Source organism: Arachis ipaensis, chromosome B07 (assembly GCF_000816755.2).
Source record: "Arachis ipaensis cultivar K30076 chromosome B07, Araip1.1, whole genome shotgun sequence".
In the NCBI taxonomy this organism is placed as follows: domain Eukaryota; kingdom Viridiplantae; phylum Streptophyta; class Magnoliopsida; order Fabales; family Fabaceae; genus Arachis; species Arachis ipaensis.
Window position 1 is genome coordinate 115019821 of NC_029791.2, and position 19758 is coordinate 115039578.

Genomic DNA, 19758 nt, shown 5'->3' on the forward strand with positions numbered 1-19758 from the left:
CAGAATACATTTCCGCATCTGCATGTTGCACTCAATTAATTTGGTTAAAAATACAATTAGAAGATTACAAATTAAAAATCAATAGTATACCCTTATTTTGTGATAATATGAGTGCTATAAACATTTCAAAAAATCCTGTTTTGCACTCAAGAACAAAGCACATTAAGATAAAATATCACTTTATTAGGGAACATGTACAAAAGAGAACTATTGATATTCAATTTGTAAAATCTGAAGACCAAATTGCTGATATTTTTACAAAATCCCTCTGTGAAGACAGATTCTGTAGCTTAAGAAAAAGTTTGGGAATGTTTGATTTAAGTTTCATTGAAAATTTGTGAATTTTTTAATACTGTCCAGTTTTGTCTCGTAGGTTTGGACGAGATAAAAATGCAAGCTTGTTGGAGGAGCTATGATCAAGGGGGAGGCAACGCTGAAGTTCAAATTTTATGGGCCCCACCAAAACCTATTGACCCCACCTTAACAGTTATGGCAGTTATCTCTCTACAAATAAGAATCTCCTTCTTGTGTCATCAAATCTTTTTGGAAGTGGTTATTGTCAAATCAAAATCCTTCTCTCCATCTAATCCCTTGATTTAAGGCAACAACTTTTCAGTTGTAGATTTCAAAAGTTAAAAAGGGAAATCATTTCTTTGGGTAATAACCACCCATAATGGTCATTAACCACCCACTAATGGCCATTACTCTCTTCATATTCTCTCTCCAAACCTCATTTAATTCGTCACTCACCTTGCTTCTCTCTCCCACTCAATTCGGTTATCTCCATAACCTTTCATATTTCATTCTTCCATCACCATGAAAAAGAAAACCGCGCCAAGAAAAAGTGAAAGGCCTCTATTCTCTCAAAAACAGTCTACTCCACAATCACACACACACATTCACATCCATTCTACATCATCTTCATCACCCTCACCCCCATCAAAACGCACAGACACAATGAGAAGAAAGGTAATTGCCACAAAAACTTCCTCAAGGAAGAAGAAAAGTGTTCCCGTGACAGAAGAAGAGGAGTCTCATACTTCTCCCATTCCTTCCCCTCCACAATCACCACCAAAGAGATCAACTCCCCATGCATCCGGGAAGAGTGCTCAAAAGTCGAAGGGTTTTGCTCTTCACGACACCACCGAACCTCCAAACTTGGAATCCATGGAATTCAGAAACAAGTATGGCAAGACTCACTCCCACTTTGATCCTAGCAGATTCAACTCTTGCACTTCTTTTGAGTTTCACAATGAGGTTATGGAAAAACGTCATCTATGTACAACCTACCTTGTGAATCTCGACACTCTCACTAACAAGGGCATCAACATCTCCTCTCTGTTTGAACTTCTCAACTGGAAGCCCCTTCTTCTCATTCAGAAACCAGTCTATCCTGGCCTTGTCAGAGAGTTCTACGCCAATATGCGACTCATTGACGGCACTCTTCATTCCTATGTTAAAAGGGTTCAAATAGCCCTTGATTCTGAGACCATTGGAGCGGCCCTGGGCTTCAAGGATGAAGGACCACGAGCGTATATGGTAGACAAATGGGACATACAAATCGGCGTTTCATACAAAGCAGTTCTTCAGCACATTTGCGAGAACATCTCTGGCTTGCATGGAACGATTCCAATCCACAAAGCTCTAGGACCAGTCAACTCTCTGCTTCACCGAATCATCACCCATATTTTGACTCCCCAAAGCGGCTCACACAACCGAATAACATTTTCTGACTGTCTCATATTATTTGCTTTGGTTACCTCTACTCCTATATCTTTTAGCTATATTATGATTAGGCATATGTGGGATTCTGTTAGAAGCACCAAAAAGGCTAATCTGCCTTATGGTATGTTTTTAACAAGAATTTTTGAATACTTTAAAGTTGATCTGTTGAATGAGGCAGTGGAAAACAAAGTATCCTCAATTAGAGGAGGAGGAGCGACTAAGGGAACCAAAGGGGGCAAATCTGTGGGATCGGATAGTGACAATGAGACTCGGCCAGAGTCCTCCAAAACAGTCAAATCCATCAAAGAAATTTTGGGTGAATTCTCAAACATGGCAGACATGATGATTCAATCTCACAAAGAGGCTCGCAAACAAGCATCTGAGAGCGAGAAAGCTTGGAAAAATTGCAAAGAAAGAGTCGGCCTGATGTTAACAACCCTTAAGGAGGATCTGGGCGATAGCAGTGAAGAAGGCGCTGAGGACTCTGCTTTTCATCTATCAGATGATTGATGACTATTGTTTTAATGTTATTTGATATTGGCTCCATTAGGCTCAATCTGTTTTTTGTAGGAGCATGACTTGATACTCACTGCTCTAGGATAATCTCTAGGATACTGTGATATACTTCTGCTACTTTATCTTGAATATTTTGTTGTGTTGATCATATTTTGTGTAGGTGCCCCCATGATGACAAAAGGGGGGGGGGGAAATTAAGTTTCTAAAATTGAAACTGGAACAGGGGATAAGAACAGGGGATGAAATTTTCAATTTGAAAATTCATGATCACCCTTGTTCAAAGAATGCATGTGTTATTGCATTTATTTTTACCATGATCACTGTTGCTTGAACTGCATATGGCATTTGGTTTATAATGATGTTTGATTTATTTTGATGCCTGGCTGTTGATTTATAATTGATAAACTTGTTGGATTGAAAACTTATTTTTGGCAGTTCCTTTAAATTATATAAAGTATAAAAACTGCCTTGTTTTGATCATGTGTACTTTAAATATTTTTCCATCATTTTGTTTGCTCTGATATCCTAACAGGAAAATGTTTGAAAAATATTTGGATACTGTTTTGATGAATGAAAAAGTTTGAGCAGAAAATCAGTTTATGATATCAAATGAGTTTTGATTATCAATTAAAACTCCTCATAAATCAAGCATTTAGCATCATAAAATATGCTAAATAACATTGTTCTCTAAGCTTGATTTAAATGTTACAGGTTAGTGCTTCCCTTGGTAAATAAGCATACATCAAAGGGGAGCAATGTGACATTTAGAAAGGGAAATTCAAATTCAAAGGGAGTATTCTTTACTCAATCTCTAAATTTTTTGATGGATTTCAAAATCTATTACATTGTCAATTAATGCATGGGAACTATGAGAGAGAAAAGTTTCAGCTGAATTGATTGATGGCTATAATGATACACGCCACCCTAAGCTAGGGAAGTAAAAGCAACTTTTACCAACAAAGTGGTTTATCACATTGAAGTGCTTTTTTCTTCTAAGTTGTTTATTCTCTCTCATCTCTTTCTTTCTTTCTTTGGTCCTTGTCCAGGAAGCTATGGACGCTATGCTCATCAACTAAGAAAAGGAAGAAGTTGCATGCATCAAGACCATCAAGCTAATGATGGCAAGAAAACATACTAAAATAAAAATGAGCTGTGGCTAAGATACTCGCCAAATGTGGTTAGATTTGGTGAGGTTATCTTGAGCTCTTCATGCTCAAAAATGGAAGGTAAAGATTCGGCCAGCAAGGGAGATTCTTGAAGCATGGCTTGTCTTTGATTCTGTTTAACCACCACAGGGAGTAGCTAGAGTGGCGAAGTGATGGTTGAGGCAGAGATTGAAGCAGATGAAGTCATTATCATCATGAAGCATCAAGGGCCAGAAATCCATCTTGGAGAGCAAGCCAAGGATGGAGAGCTCGGATTGATGAAGGGTGATGATCAAGAAAGGACCAGAGGTAATTGCATGTTGGGTTTTCCATGGTTATCTCTTCTCTCTCTATGTGGCCGAACCGGTTCTGTTTGTTGAAGGAGGAAGAAGTTGGTTTGGGTGTTGGCTTCAAGTGTGGAGGCTTCCCTCTTCTTTAAAAAGAGAGAACAGCCACTGTTTGGAGCAAGGAGAAAATTTGAGAGTGCAAGGCACAGAGTTCTTAGAGCTACCTGAGCTAACAGTTTTTCTCTTCTCCTTCAATGTATTCTGTTTAGTATTTTTCTGTTTAATTTTGTCATGTCTTGAGTCTCATGGAAAAAGGCAAACAGTGAGGTTTGTATGAAAAAGCCATAGAGCGGAAAAAGGCAGAGAGTGCAAAATTAAAAGAAAAAGCCATAGATGTCTTAGTGTTCCTTTGTTCATCTATGTTGTGTTTCATGATTCTGTGGAAATCTCCTTGTAAGTTGGGTTAGCACTTTACAGTTTGTAATCAGGTTGATTATAGTGAAATTCCATCATTGTTGTGATGGAGACTGGATGTAGGCTGCACTGCACTTAGCAGCTGAACCAGGATATATCTGGGTGTAATTTCTCTTCTCTCCTTCTCCATTTCTGTTTTCTACTGCACAGGAGCAAAAACAAAAAATATCTCGTGCAAAGTGACGAGACAAAACAGAAAGTCTCGTGACTAGGGACGAGATAAAAGAAAAGGTCTCGTGTCCAGAGATGAGCCAAAACAGAAAAGTCTCCTCTGAATTCAACAAGTGTTAGCAACAAAAAAAAGGGGCTAAGATTCAACCCCCCTTCTCTTAGCCACTGAAACCATCAATAATCAACTGTTGCAACTGTCCTAATATTGCTTGTCCTTGGGTGTATATTGCTTGACATTGTAATATTGCTTGAGCTTGTATATTTATCCATGTTTCAGTGAATTGAACATAATTTTGAACTGATCTAATTAAATACTTATGAAATTGGTTTGGATGTATGTGCCTGATCTAAGTTTTTATCGTTCATCTTGTTCTAGCTTTTACAGTTCTTCTTGTTCTAGTTCTTCTCCTAACTGATTTTTGTGTGTATATTGCATAATTTGTTGGGTGTATATGGCGTAATGTGTTGGGTGTATATGGTTGATTGTTGGGTGTATATGGCGTAATTTGTTGGGTGTATATTTCTGAACTCATATAATTTAATATAGTCAACTGTTGCAATGTTCTAATACTGCTTGTCCTTGGCTGTATATTGCTTGACATAGTAACATTGCTTGAGCTTGTATATTTATCGATGTTTGATTCAATTGAACATCATTTTGAACTGATCTCATCAAATACTTATGAAATCAGTTTGTGTGTATCTGGTTGATCTATGAGTGTATCTGACTGATATCCATGGGTGTATTTTTCATTGCAGTAAAAATCGAAGGCAAAAAATAAGCTGAAAAAAATGTAAGAACAAATATATGTCTTCTATTCTATGAAATGAATCAAGACAAAGCTGAAGCCATTAGCGGAAGTCATGCAATAAGACTGTCCAGACCATCCTCATTGTTATTGAGTCCATTTTGTCAGATAGATTCTAATGATATTGACACTGATTAATGTAACTGTTATATACTCTTGTAAGAAATTGAACACATGCTGTAATATATTTGATCCAATTATAAGTAAATTTTTTTTCCATAATTAAACTCTCTCTGGTGTATTGAAAATGTCTGATTTACAGGTACTATAATATAAAGGAAAACATCAAACCAAATATACACCCATAACCTGACATTTTACACCCAAAGAATGTTGATTATACACCCAAACATCTATTCCCCCTGATGATTTATCCCTAAAAATCCTAAACCATAAACCCTAAACACTAAACCTAAAACCTAAACCCTAAACCGTAAACCCTAAACCTTAAACCCTAAACACTAAACCCTAAACCCTAAAAACCTAAACCATAAACTCTAAACACTAAACATTAAAAACCTAAAACCTAAACCATAAACCCTAAATCCTAAACCCTAAACCCTAAAAACCTAAATCCTAAACCCTAAACCATAAACTTTAAACCCTAAACCCTAAAAACCTAAACCCTAAACCCTAAACCCTAAATCACCCAACCTATTATACACCCAAATCATTGATTTTTACACTCATAAAATCTCATTTTACACCCAAGGAAAGTTAAATATACACCAGACTCTATCCCCTGATGCTTTATCCCTAAATCCTAAGCCCCTAAACCCTTAAACCCTAAACCTTATACCAAAATAAAAAAAAAATTAAACAATAATTTATAACATAAACAGCAGATTCTGAAATATATATATATATATATATATATAAAATATCAAACACAAGAAAATTCAGAAATACACTCAAGAAAGCTATGGTTTACACCCATATTCTGTAACTATACACCCAAAAAATTATCCACTGCTGCTGGTTCCCTGAACTGATAATTCATAACATGTCCTTGATATTGGCTGGAATTTGGATGCACCACTGATACAGCATGAAAGAGGTTTAACTGGATATAATAAACCTGCAGTCTTGGCATAGTCCTTATAAAATTTTGCAGCATCTTCAAGGTTTTTAAAAGTCATTCCTACCTTGGGAACAAGTTGCTCATCAACAACAGAGAGAGACTGCAAAATACAACATATTAGAAACAAGAAAATACTATAGAATTTCTGCACCTCATAAAAAAATAACAATCAAAGTAACATACACCCAAGGACTCCTGATATACACCCGAACGACAACAAGTCAATTAAAAATAACAAGAAAAACCATAAACTGTAAATACACCCAAACTTCCATAAAAATACACCTAAAAAGTTCTGATATACACCCGAGCGTCTACTATAAATTGCAGATAATTAATCAAAACTAATACATTAGATTCAATCCACAAATTATGTTCACGCATTAATTTCACAGTCTAGCTTCACGAATTATTCAGCTAGACAATCAAAATTAACTGAAACTAAATCAAACCTCAGGAACTTCGTTCGATTCAAATTCAAAATCCACTTCGCTGTGATTGAGCTGACAATCTGAGATTGAATCCACTTCGCCGTGATTGCGCTAACAATCTGAGGTTGAATCATCCATTATCTTCAAAAGGACTTCAAAATTTGATTTCAGAAACCAGGAAATCAAAATAAAACGAAGCTAGCGTTACAGTTCGCAAAACTCAGGCGAATGACGAAGACCAAAGAAGTGATAAACGCAGAAGAAAGAAGGATCCAAAAGACCAGGGGAGAACGCGAGAAGGAGAACGAAAAAACTTGGCAAGAGATTCGAAGAAGGTAAGGAAATCTTTTGAAGATTGGAAGAGAGATATTCGCGCGTTAATTGATTTTGATTGAAACTAAAGTCTGTTATATAGCGCGTGACTTGTACGTATGAATTGGAGCGTGTTTAGGGTTTCAGTAAATTCCGCACTTGTAAGACTTGTAAATGCTAATGGCTTGTATACTAAGATTAATTGTTTTAGTTTTACCAAGAAAATATAGGTTCAGAGGACTTGCCTCTGCATCAATACGTGATTGCATTTCAGAACTTGGTTTCTCCTTTATATGAACGGGCCCAATTGCATCACTCATCCCACAATTTGATACCTTGTGCGGGAACAACAAAGCCATCAGAATTAAGAAATGGATCATTTATTAAAAAAAAAAAAAAGAAAAAAAAAAAGAAAAAGATAAAGAAATTGATCGTAAGTTCATTTCGATATGAAGAGATAGGTCCTACATTTAGCACAAAGTTGTATTTTTTACTTGTAGTTTTTTTGTTAGAGTGAAGTTAAAAGCACTTTGTTACTACTTCTAGTGAACAACAAACTAATATTTGCCCAAAGGAGATATACTATAGCAATAAGAACCAGCACCAAAACCTTTTCATAGGGTTGGTTACATGGTGGATGGTCAAATGGTGCTAGCATCCTAGCATAAACCGTGTTTACAAACATGCTATTAAAAGCTAAGTCCCTATAAATGAGTCTATTCATAGTCTCCCTCTAACTCTACTCTGTCTATCAATATGGAAGCACATAAACTTTGTATTATTTCTGTGGGCAAGACTAGTTACCATATATTGTGCAAGCTCAATTGCTGTATGTAGATCACTACTTGCTACTGTTGTGATATGGTCCTGGCCAAAGATAAGTTCTTCTGCAACTCTGCCTCCCATACAAACATCAAGGCAAGCTAGCAACTGCTGCTTGCTGATAGACGTCACAATCACCAGAGGGAAGTTGAGTGACCATTCCTAAAGCAGATCCTCATGGAATGATTGTTGCCTTGTGAATTGGATTTGCACCTTCAGTCTTTAGGGCAACAATTGCATGACCACTCTCATGATAAGCAGTATGCTGAAAATACACCAACAAATTCGTACAATTTGATTTAATTCTAGACATAAAAGGTAATAGCTTGCAGATCAATATTTTGCAAGCTGATAAAACACAACCTCAAATTCATTTAGACTGGCCTCTCTTCCAAGAGAGGAACATTTCATTATTTACAAGCAAAAGGCTGATATATGGCGGGAAAAATAGTTGGAAATGATGCTCATAAACACTTCAGTAGGTCTGCATATGTTTATTTAAATCAAGCAAGTGCTAGAAGATTTACACTTCATGCTTGAAGTATCAAACCTCATGTTTTGAAGTGTCACGCTATAAAGGAAGATTATTTGTTTCGAAGCCAACTCCTCTATGCTATGCATGATTAAAGTTGCTGTGTGGAGATTAGGGAGGGTTAAAAAAAATGAAGTACCAGCTCCTTTGAGTAGCAACTAGCAAGGTAAGATAGACTTTCAACAAGTTTCATTTCATTCACAGCCACTAAGTTGCCGCCATCATGCTATCTGATCAATTAAGGTTTTTCAATTTTTATATGCCAATATAAAGGCTTGCAAGTTCATTCATATGTTTCATGAATGAAAATATTGATCAATTAGAGAGTAAAATCTCTTCCTTTGTTTCAATGTGTGTATCTATGCATTAGTTTGATAGACGAATTATATTAAGACTAGATTTAAATACGTTATGTAAAAAATTTAAAAATTAATGTTAAATTTAAATAAAATTGTAAGGACATTATAAATTTTAACGTTTGAAATAATTCATCACCTAATACATATGTTTAGCAAACTTAAATATTATAGTGCAAAAATGAATTATAGTTTGCTAAACATATGTATAATATTTTCAATATTATAAAACATAAAAACTTATAAGTCATTCATTCACTATAACACTACTTTGGGTTCTCTTTTAATATATCATAAGAATTTAATTTTGATACACTAACTCGTTTTATACGTGCATCCAATCACATAATGTCATATTAGCAAAAATAACTATTTTTTATATTGACCACTTGAATGGTCATCCAAGATAATGGTTATGATTGCATAACTGTGTAAAGCGTTTTACATTGTCAGTACATCAAAATTAAACTCATATTATAATAGATTATACTAAATGATTTATGTGAGTAAGTGATATTGGACCAAATTAATTTGTGGGTTTAAACTTACAATACGTTTATCTAGAGAAAATGGTTGAGAGAGAGATACTTTACAAGAGAACCAATTAGTTGATCAGATTTACCAGACATCCCAGCTTATATACTCGTACCTTTTTTGACTTCTCTGATAGGAACATTGTTTTCCGCTCTGTACCCATAGTTATTCTCTCTTTTGCAAACTCCAACTGTGAAGCTGATACTTTCTCGGCACCTTCAACAGCAGCTTTAATGGCAGCAATGTTTACCAGGTTTGCAAGATCTAATTAAAAGGAATGATTGCACAAAACATCATAAATGAGTTTGAAGGCATATAGGAATTGGACTGCCATCATATAAATTTTTCACCTGCCCCATTGAATCCCGGGGTACCAAGAGCAATTGATTTAACATCTACATCATCCACCAAAGGTTTATCTTGCAAGTAGAGCTCAAATATTACTTGTCGCCCACGTAAATCGGGATTTGGTACAACAATCTGGAATTTGAGTTGATTAGTCTACCAATATTGTATATTCTGTGGCAAAACCACGGAAATCTCCAATATTCATGATACAAGTTGATATAAATTCATTTTTTATCAAACTTTTTTCTCTATAATTCTTCCTTTATTGGAAAAATAAAAAGTACTCACATGCTGATCAAATCTACCAGGCCTTGTTAGAGCAGAATCAAGAATATCAGGCAAATTTGTCACAGCTATTACTATTATTCCCTACAAGATAAAATTGCTGAATAAATTTAGAAAAAATAGATAGAAACGAATTAATGCTCTCAATGTTTAGATATACCTCATTCTGCTCAAATCCATCATTTCAACAAGTAGTTGATGCAGTGTCTTCTTTGTATGGCCCTCCCACTGTTTCCTTGTTGAACCAACAGCATCTATTTCGTCAATAAAAATTATACATGGACGCTACAAAATTTGCAGGAAAAACAATTAAATCCCACATTCAGAAACAAAATAAAGGAATCCAGTACACCATAATAGAAGACTCTTTTGAAAGAACATTGACCAGAGGAATCAAACCTTCTTTTTGACCGACTGAAATAAGGATCTCACACATCGAGCACCGACCCCAACAAACCTGCACATGTAATGTCATATGAATTGGACCATCCCAAACAACTACAACGTTTACAATTAGACAACATACATATATACATGCATAGAAGACGTCATCTACCAATGACAAAAGATAAAACTACCTGAAGAGACAAAGATTAAATGTTGCATTTATGCTAAGAAATGACGTGAAAGTTATGAAATGTAATTTACCGTAGTAGAATATCAAACCAGCAATGTGTCATGTTAATCATTCCAATAATAAACGTTTCAGACTCTTTTTAAATGGTTGCTAGTGTTAGTACATCTCTATGTAATAAAAATTCTTAGTTTCTACTAAGAAAATACCAAGTTTATTAAACCAAGATGCTAAAATTAAATTGAGAAATCTAACTCACAAGCAATACATTCAGTTCTACAAAATAGTGAATATATTCTGATCAGAATAGCAACAACAAAGGGGCATTAGGGCATAGTCATCAATGCTGGAAAAGTATAAGAAACATATTGTATTATATGCATTAACAGACAACAACTAAAACTAATGTACATGTTTGCGAAATTGTGATTAGGCATTCTTTCAAAGTACATTATATACCACGGTTATAATCTTGCAAAGTATCTTGAAATATCCTGTCCCAAATAATGTATCCACAACACACAAAAATATAAGCTATTTGAAAATGCTAAAAGCAAAATACTTACATCTCCTCAAATTCAGATCCTTCCCTATAGAAAAATGGAACACCAGCTTCTCCAGCAATAGCCTTCAATAACCCAGGGAAAAAGAGAGATATCATTGAAAGCCTATCTGGTAGACATGCCACAAGAAAAGCCAAGTAATATACAGTCGTTATCGTTAATAATGCTGAGGCACGTAAGAGGGCCCCCCAAGAAAATTGCTTTTCCTTTTGTGGACATAGACCATAGAACAATATCAATTTTTGCTTTTAATTACAGGTGGTTAGAAATATAATAAATAATGCCAAGAGAACACCAGTCATGAAAGCATTAATATAAAAGTGAATGCCGATAATACCTAAAGCCCAGATATGTCTTCCAGAAGCTTCATAAAAATATATTGAAGTGACAATCCCAAAAGCACACAGATAGAAGGAGACCAGTAGGGTCTAATTCTAAAAGGCAAGAACTGAATGAAAGATGTAAAACTTGGCTTAAGAATTAAAACATGCAGACACATACTGACCTTGGCTAGTGAAGTTTTTCCAGTTCCTGGTGGTCCTGTCAAAAGAATCCCCTGAAAAGAGGAATGTTTTAGTCTAATTTGATGAGTAAGATAAACAAATAAATATCCAACAAACACTAGAATCAATAGCATTGGCATATTCTGCCAGTGTAGCATGAGATGACAAAAGCTATTATGTTTATACAAGCAAACAAAAACAATGTAGTGCATATCAAGATATAAATCATTTAACAGCTCATAAGAAATTGGACCTTGGTCCTCCTAATATGAAACAAGAATTGAAAAAATCTGGTGACAAATATAAGGAAAACTGCCATGCTGAAAAGTTCTATGAGAAGACAAAATCACAGGTTCAGACCTTTGGCAACTTCCCTCCAAGACGTGTAAATTTAGCTGGATTTTTTAGGTACTCAACAACTTCCTCAAGTTCCTACTTCGCATCATCACATCCTTAAACTTTTTGACATTCTGCAAAAAAAGGGGGGAGAGGAGTGAAAAAAATATCATATAAGGATGTATCGCATTTATTTCTGATTCATTAATAATTTGTTTGCTCTACATACAACACATACAAAATAACAAACACAGAACTGATCCATGAAACATCACATCGTGAATAATAATCCAGGACTTCTAGTTGGGGAGGGCCCACTAGTGTAATGGGCGAATGGCTGTGTGTGATTCCCATGTCCGCTTGGGGGAGAGGGAGGGGGTAAAGGGAGTGGAAAAGAGGGCGGAGTGTATTTCCAGGGTTGGAAGCCACACACTCAACTTTTATGTCTCAGAGCACTACCAAATTCATACTTCCAAGTGGATAAAAACAGATTATGGAAGTATTGCATTTTCATATCATGGTATTATTTATTGATCCATTGCAGTTACAATCTTCTCAGCAGACATAGTTAGCTGAGCAGTGCTCAAACAACTACTCATTTAGTTTTCAATAAATAAATACTTCAGCACATTATAATAAGAATCAGATAGGTTAGTTAAAATGCATCTTTAAAAGTTGACCTTTTCTGTCATGACATCCTTGTTTACTTCCTTTGGGGCATACGAATTACTTGAGCTTACACCTGAATTTCCAACCCCGCCAAAGCTTCCCAAGAATTTGTGAAGGGTAACAGCACCCATGACCGTGAAAGAAAAGTATGAAGCTTTCAGGGTAATAATGAATATTGAAAAGAGAGCAAGCGAGAGAAGGAAACTGGAGAATCATACCAGACCACTCCCACAGCAACAGTAAACACAATAGTGGCGGCGAAAAGTTCTTGTGCAAAACGTGATCTGTTTGGTACATCTGGATCAACCTGAAGAAGGTAACAGTTTCATGAAATTTCCAAAAATCCAAAGCAAATTTCTAAAACCATAAAGTTGCAATAAATGTTACCATAACCACATGTAATGGCTGCCTCTCAGATGCTCCAGGGTTAAGAACAGGCTCATCATCTTTCCCCGAAATACGATGCTTCAACTTTTCGAACTGAAGCCTCATCAGCACCGATACAAAAGTAACACAACCAATAAACTAAAAGATATCAAATGAATCTGCCGCATGCAAAATGGGATAAGTCACAGTTACCAGTGTAGGAAGCCTAGAAGGTTTCCCGGAATCCTCATCAGGAAGAAACTCAGAAAGAGAGTTAGTGAGCACAAGAGCTCGAAGAAATTCAGCAACTCCTCTACTATCAACAGCATCATCCCTTTCTTGAAACCTCTTGATCACTGACTCAGGACTGCAAACAAAACAAATAATAAACATCGACCACTCAAAGTTCACAGGGTAAAATTGTTGAACACCTTGCATTCATTCCATTGCCTTAAACCTTAATTACTTCAAATTCAAAATAGAATGAGAATAAGTAAATCTTCTTAATATTAAGTATTACTATTAACCTGTGCTTGTTAAGTTCGAGGAAGAGTGCGGTTTGTTTGGCTGCGTCTTGAGGATTGGCCTCGTCGTCGGAAATTAAGCGCGCCAAATATTATCGATTAAATATTTTAATCACCCGCTAACTAATTAACTAACTATCAAAGTATCAAACAAGTGCCTATTATTTATTATTTAATAGTAAATTGTTGTAATAAATATGAATAATGTGGATACCCATTAATAATCATAAATGGTTGGTAACCAAAGAAAATTAGCCAAAATCAATCATAACTTGTCTTATTTAATATTAATTAATTGTTGCGACAATTAATGAATGCTAAATAAAACAAGTTTTGGCTGTTTTTTTTGTCTCCCTAGTATTACCCATAATAATATGGGTGACTCAATATTTTCATAGTAGAATACTTATATTACCAAGAGAATTTATATTTAATAAAGATTGAAAATGTAGACTATATACATATATAAATAGAGATATGATACGAGACAATAAACAATCTTTCTCTATTTATATACGTGAATATTACTATTAAAGTTATCTAATTATAATTCTTTATTTTATATTACCTCTTCTTTATTTACTTATTTATTTATTTTACAACACATTATCAGCACGAGACTCTAATCAAATTTTAAGAAAACTCAGGTAACAAATTTTTATTATGTCGAAACTCTCCCATCTTGAATTTAATGCTCTTGATATATCTGGAAACAACTATTTATCATGGATACTAGATACTGAAATCCATTTTAATTCAATGGATTTTGGAGATACCATTAAGGCTGAAGATAATGCATCCTAGAAGGATAAAACCAAAGCCATGATCTTCCTTCGTTTTCATCTTGACGAAAGATTGAAAAATAAATATCTCACGTTAAAAGATTCTGCAGATCTGTGGAAAGACCTTGAAGAAAGGTACAATCATAAAAAACGGTGATACTTCTTCAAGCCCGATATGAGTGGACGCACTTACGTCTACAGGATTTTAAATCCATAAATGAATATAATTCAGCAATGTTTCGAATCATCTCACGAATGAAATTATGTGGGAAAAAGATAACTGATAATGACATGTTAGAGAAAACTTTCTCGACCTTCCATGCTCCGAATGTGCTCCTGCAGCAGTAGTATCGAGAAAAAGGATTTAAAAAGTATTCTAAGCTAATTTCTTACCTTCTTTTTGCTGAACGCAACAATGAGTTGCTTTTAAAAAATTATGAAGCGCGTCCAGCTGGCGCTGCCCCATTTCCTGAAGCAAATGCGGCAAATCATTACCTAGAAGAGGTAAATGGTAAGGTTTTAGTAATAAAAAAAATTATGGAAGGAAGAAGAATTATGCTCATAAGAATGGATCTCACCAGAAGTGGGATAAAGAAAGAAACACTAGGCAAAATAAATCAATAGAGGATAAATATTTCCGTTGTGGTGGAAAAAGCCATTGGTCGCGTACCTATCATACCCCAAGGCACCTAGTCGATTTTTATCAAGCATCTTTCAAAAAGGATGACAAAGGAAAGGAGACGAATTTCGTTTCAAATGATGCTGAAAATTTCACCACTCATTATGATGTATCTGATTTCTTTGAGGATCGTGAAGGAAATATTGGTCATCTGATCAATGATGTAATAGTTTAATATGTGGGATTGTTAAGTATTCATGTAAATAAATAATGTAAAGAACTTCTCGTTACGTTTTATTTTCTATACATTTGAATTTCAAGTATGATTTATATAAATAATGTTTAATAAAATATTTATGAATTTCAAAATGACTGAATGTGCCAAGATAATGATAATAAAATTTTAGTATATGATACTATGTACAGTATTTCTCATAAAAACAATCAAGAAAATAATTTTACTATGCATATACTTTTACTCATTTTATTATTATTTATCTTTGAAGAAAATGGCAAGGATATATAATGAAGATGTATGCCTTGTGGATAGTGCAAGTTCGTACACCATTCTTAAAAGTAATATATACTTTACACATCATGTGCCAAAAGAAGAATACGTTAATAATATATTGATTCATCCGGAAGAGCTATAATTTTGTTTTCTAGAGGAACAAAATTCATAATAAATAATGCACTATTGTCTACTAAATCTCTAAGGAACTTATTGAGTTTCAAAGATATTTGCCGAAATGGATATCATATTGAAATAATGAATGAGGAAAATGATGAGTACTTATGTATCACAACTCATGATTTAAATGAAAAAGTTATATTAGAAAAGTTACCCTCACTTTCATCTGGGTTATATTATACCAAGATTAGTGCAATTGAATCACATGCCATTGTAAACTAGAAGTTAAATAGCCCAAATGAATTCATAACTTGGCATGATCGATTGGGACATCCGGGAACAACCATGATGCGGAAAATTATTGAAAACTCCCATGGACATTTACTAAAGAACCAAAAGATTTTTAAATCTAGTGAATTTTGTTGTGCTGCATGTTCTTAGAAAAAGTTAATTTTAAGGCCATCACCGGTAAAGGTTGGATTTGAGTCCCCTGAATTCATAGAAAGAATTCAAGGTGATATATGTGGACCTATTCATCCACCATGTGGATATTTTAGATATTTTATGGTCCTAATAGACACATCTTCGAGATGGTCACATGTGTGCTTGTTGTCTTCTCACAAGCTGGCGTTTACGAGATTACTTGCTCAAATGATTCGATTAAAAGCACAGTTTTCAGAAAATCCAATCAAAGCAATTCGTTTTGATAATGCTGGTGAATTCACTTTCCAATCCTTTGATGTTTATTGTATGACTAACGGAATAAGTGTTGAACATCCAGTAGCTCATGTTTACACACAAAATGAGTTAACAGAATCACTTATTAAGCGCCTCCAATTAATTGCTAGACCCTTACATATGAGAACAAATCTTCCAACCTCCACTTGGGGGCATGCTATTTTGCATGCCACAACACTCATTCGTTTGAGGCCAACAAGTTACCATCAGTTCTTTCATATGCAATTAGCTTTTAGCTAGCAGCCATATATTTTCCATTTAAGAATATTCGGGTGTGCGATATATATTTCCACTACACCACCTTCTCGCACCAAAATGGGACCCCAAAAAAATTGGGGATATATATTGGATATGATTCTCCCTCTATAGTAAGGTATTTTGAGATACAAACTGGGGATTTATTTCAAACCTGATTTGCGGATTGTCATTTTGATGAATCAAAATTTTCAACATTAGGGGGAGAGAATAAGATTCCTAAAAAGGAATTTAACTGGAATGCATCATCCTTGATGCATTTAGATCCTCGATCAGGGTAATGTGAACTAAAAGTTCAAAAGATTATACATTTGCAAAAAATATCAAATGAATTGCCTGATGCATTTTTCGATACAAAGAGGATAACCGAATCTTATATACCAGCGAAAAATGTCCCAATTCAAATTGATGTCCCAGTTGGACAAGTGACCACTAAGATAAAAAGAGGTAAATATTATTCCTATTGAAAAAGACATAGTAAAGACATATGCAGTTGTCTAAAATTCTGATATAGTTTTGATACTAGAAGACGTTTAGGTACCTGAAAATTGTGAAAATAACGAGATCTCGATAAATTATGCCTTTACAGGAGAAAAATGGGACCGAAATAAGACAATTATCAATAAAATATTTGCATATAATGTGGCATTAAATATCATGCATGAAAGTAAGGATCTTGAACCAAGAACAGTCAAAGAATGTTGACAAATGAATGATTGGACAAAATGGGAAGAAGCTATGAAGGCTGAGTTAGACTCACTTGCAAAACGTGAAGTCTTTGGACCTGTAGTCCGTACACCAGAAGATGTAAAAGTTGTTGAATACAGATGGGTATTTGTGAGAAAACGAAATGAGAAAATGAAGTTGTGCACTACAAAGCTCGACTTATGGCACAAGGTTTTTCACAAAGACTCGGTATAGATTATGAATAAACATATTCCCCTGTAGTGGATGCAATAACATTGCGTTATTTGGTCATTTTATCCGCATATCATAAACTACATATGCATTTAATAGATGTGGTAACAGCCTATTTATACGGATCATTAGATCGTGATATCTATATGAAAGTCCTTGAAAGACTAGAGATATCTAAACCATCTAATGAATATTCACAAGGATTATACTCAGTCAAATTGCAAAGATCTTTATATGGTCTAAAGCAATCTGGACGAATGTGGTATAATCGTCTTACTGAGTATCTGGCCAAAAACGGATTCAAGATCGAATGATAATATCTGCCCATGTGTTTTCATAAAGAAATTTTCATCTGGATTCATTATAATTGATGTGTACGTTGATGATTTAAATATCATTGGAACTCCTGAAGAGATTTCAACAATTATAAAAACTCTAAAAGAAGAGTTTGAAATGAAAGATCTTGGAAAGACTAAATTTTATCTCGAGCTGCAGATCGAGCATACAAAAAATGGGATCTTTATTCATCAAACAAAATATACAGAAAAGATTTTGAAAAGATTTATATAGATAAGTCACATCCATTAAGTACTCCAATGATCGTAAGATCTTTGGATGTGGAAAAAGATCAATTTCTTCCTAAGGAAGAAAATAAAGATATCATTGGTCATGAAGTATCATATCTTAGTGCCATTGGAGCGCTAATATATCTTGCTAATAATGCACGACCCAATATATCATTTACTGTGAATTTACTAGCAAGATATAGTTCCTCTCCAACCAGAAGACATTGGAATGGAATCAAACAAATCTTTCGATATCTTCATGGAACGGTTGATATGGGATTATTTTATCCCTATGGATCCAAGTCATAACTAGTTGGCTATGCTGATGTAGGATACTTGTTTGATCCACATAAAGAGAGATCTCAAACAGGATACTTGTTCACATATGGTGATACAGTTATATCATGGAGGTCTACGAAACAGACGATTGCAGCAACATCCTCTAATCATGCTAAAATACTAGCGATTCATGAAGCAAGTCACGAGTGTTTTGGCTCAAATGATTGATCCAATATATTCTGTCATCATGTGCACTGATTGATCATAAGATAGCTCCAACTGTCCTGTTTGAAGATAATACAGCACGCATTGCTCAACTTAAAGGTGAATAAATTAAAGGTGATAGAACAAAGCATATTTCTCCCAAATTCTTCTTCACTTATGATCTTCAAAATCAAGGGACAATTGATGTCCAACAGATCTGCTCAAGTGACAATCTGGCAGATTTATTCACAAAGTCACTCTCAAAATCTTCCTTTAAAAGATTGGTACATAAGATTGGGATGCGCCGATTTTGAGACATTAAATGATGTCGACAAGAGGGGGAGACTGTACTCTTTTTTTCCTGATAAGATTTTTTTCCATTGGATTTTTCTTGACAAGGTTTTTAATGAGGCAGTTTCATTGGATTTTTCTTGACAAGATCTTTAAAGATTTGTACTATTTTTCCTTCACTAAAGTTTTTTTCATTGGATTTTTCTTTAGTAAGGTTTTAACGAGGTATAATCCTAAATGGTTATACAAGGGGGAGTGTTGTGATAAGTATGAATGATGTAGATGCCCATTAATAACATGGGTGGCTCAATATTTCCATGGTAGAATACTCATATTACCAAGAGAATTTACAATTAATAAAAGTTAAAAATATGGACCCTATACATGTATAAATAGGGGTATGATACGAGGCAGTAAACAACAACAAGAACAAGCATTTCTTTCTCTATTTATACACTTCATAAACTCTTTCTCTTTCTCTATCTCTCCGTGGTTTGAGTTACAATATATATAATATATTAGTAAATATATTAACCATCTCTATTATGTTGATATAATAATTGTGGTGAATATTACTACTAGAGTTATCTAATTATACTTTATTTTATATTACCTCTTCCTTATTTACTTATTTATTTATTTTACAACATAAATATCCGATTCGACTCGTATCTATTTTTAGTTTTGGAAAAAGATCCTCTAAAATAATAATGCTAGTAAAATAGTAAAGTGATGCTTTAATCACCTTTAAATTTACAACATTTATTATTGTGAGTCCTATTATCTTAATTTAAGGATGATTAATGGTGTACTTTTTCTCTAAAGTGGCAATGTAACTTTAGAGGAACCAGATTCTTTAGTTTTATCATGAGTTTCTTTAAAAAAATATCACAAAATGTATAGATATATTAAGCTTTAGTTTGCATAGTTATTAGAACCAAACCAGTGATCGAACCAGTCAGGCTATTGGGTCACTGGGTTATTGGTTCAACCAATGGATCACTGGTTGAACCAGTTAATCCAGTCCTATGTAAATAAAAAGTAAAAAATAGTAAAAAATTTAAAATTAAAATTTAAAATACATATTTTTACTAATATTTTAAGAATATTTA

At 34.4% G+C, this 19758-nt stretch overlaps 1 long non-coding RNA gene and 1 other non-coding gene across 9 annotated transcripts; both read right to left on the reverse strand.

Moving 5' to 3' along the window:
• LOC110264365 lies at positions 5400 to 5879 on the reverse strand. Its single transcript, XR_002350453.1, has 3 exons — positions 5747 to 5879; positions 5654 to 5681; positions 5400 to 5526 (listed from the first exon to the last, which is right to left on the reverse strand). It is a non-coding gene; the product is annotated as an uncharacterized LOC110264365 (long non-coding RNA).
• LOC107608340 lies at positions 6046 to 13480 on the reverse strand. 8 transcript variants are annotated; one of them, XR_002350449.1, is made up of 13 exons: positions 13053 to 13311; positions 12861 to 12953; positions 12485 to 12780; positions 11829 to 11938; positions 11471 to 11521; positions 10969 to 11030; positions 10228 to 10285; positions 9989 to 10113; positions 9832 to 9912; positions 9546 to 9675; positions 9311 to 9459; positions 7756 to 8038; positions 6046 to 6308 (listed from the first exon to the last, which is right to left on the reverse strand). It is a non-coding gene; the product is annotated as an uncharacterized LOC107608340 (transcript). The 8 variants fall into 8 exon arrangements; XR_002350447.1 differs by lacking the exon at positions 6046 to 6308 and adding an exon at positions 6376 to 7286; XR_002350446.1 differs by lacking the exon at positions 6046 to 6308 and adding an exon at positions 13367 to 13480 and having other exon boundaries at positions 7515 to 8038; positions 13053 to 13206.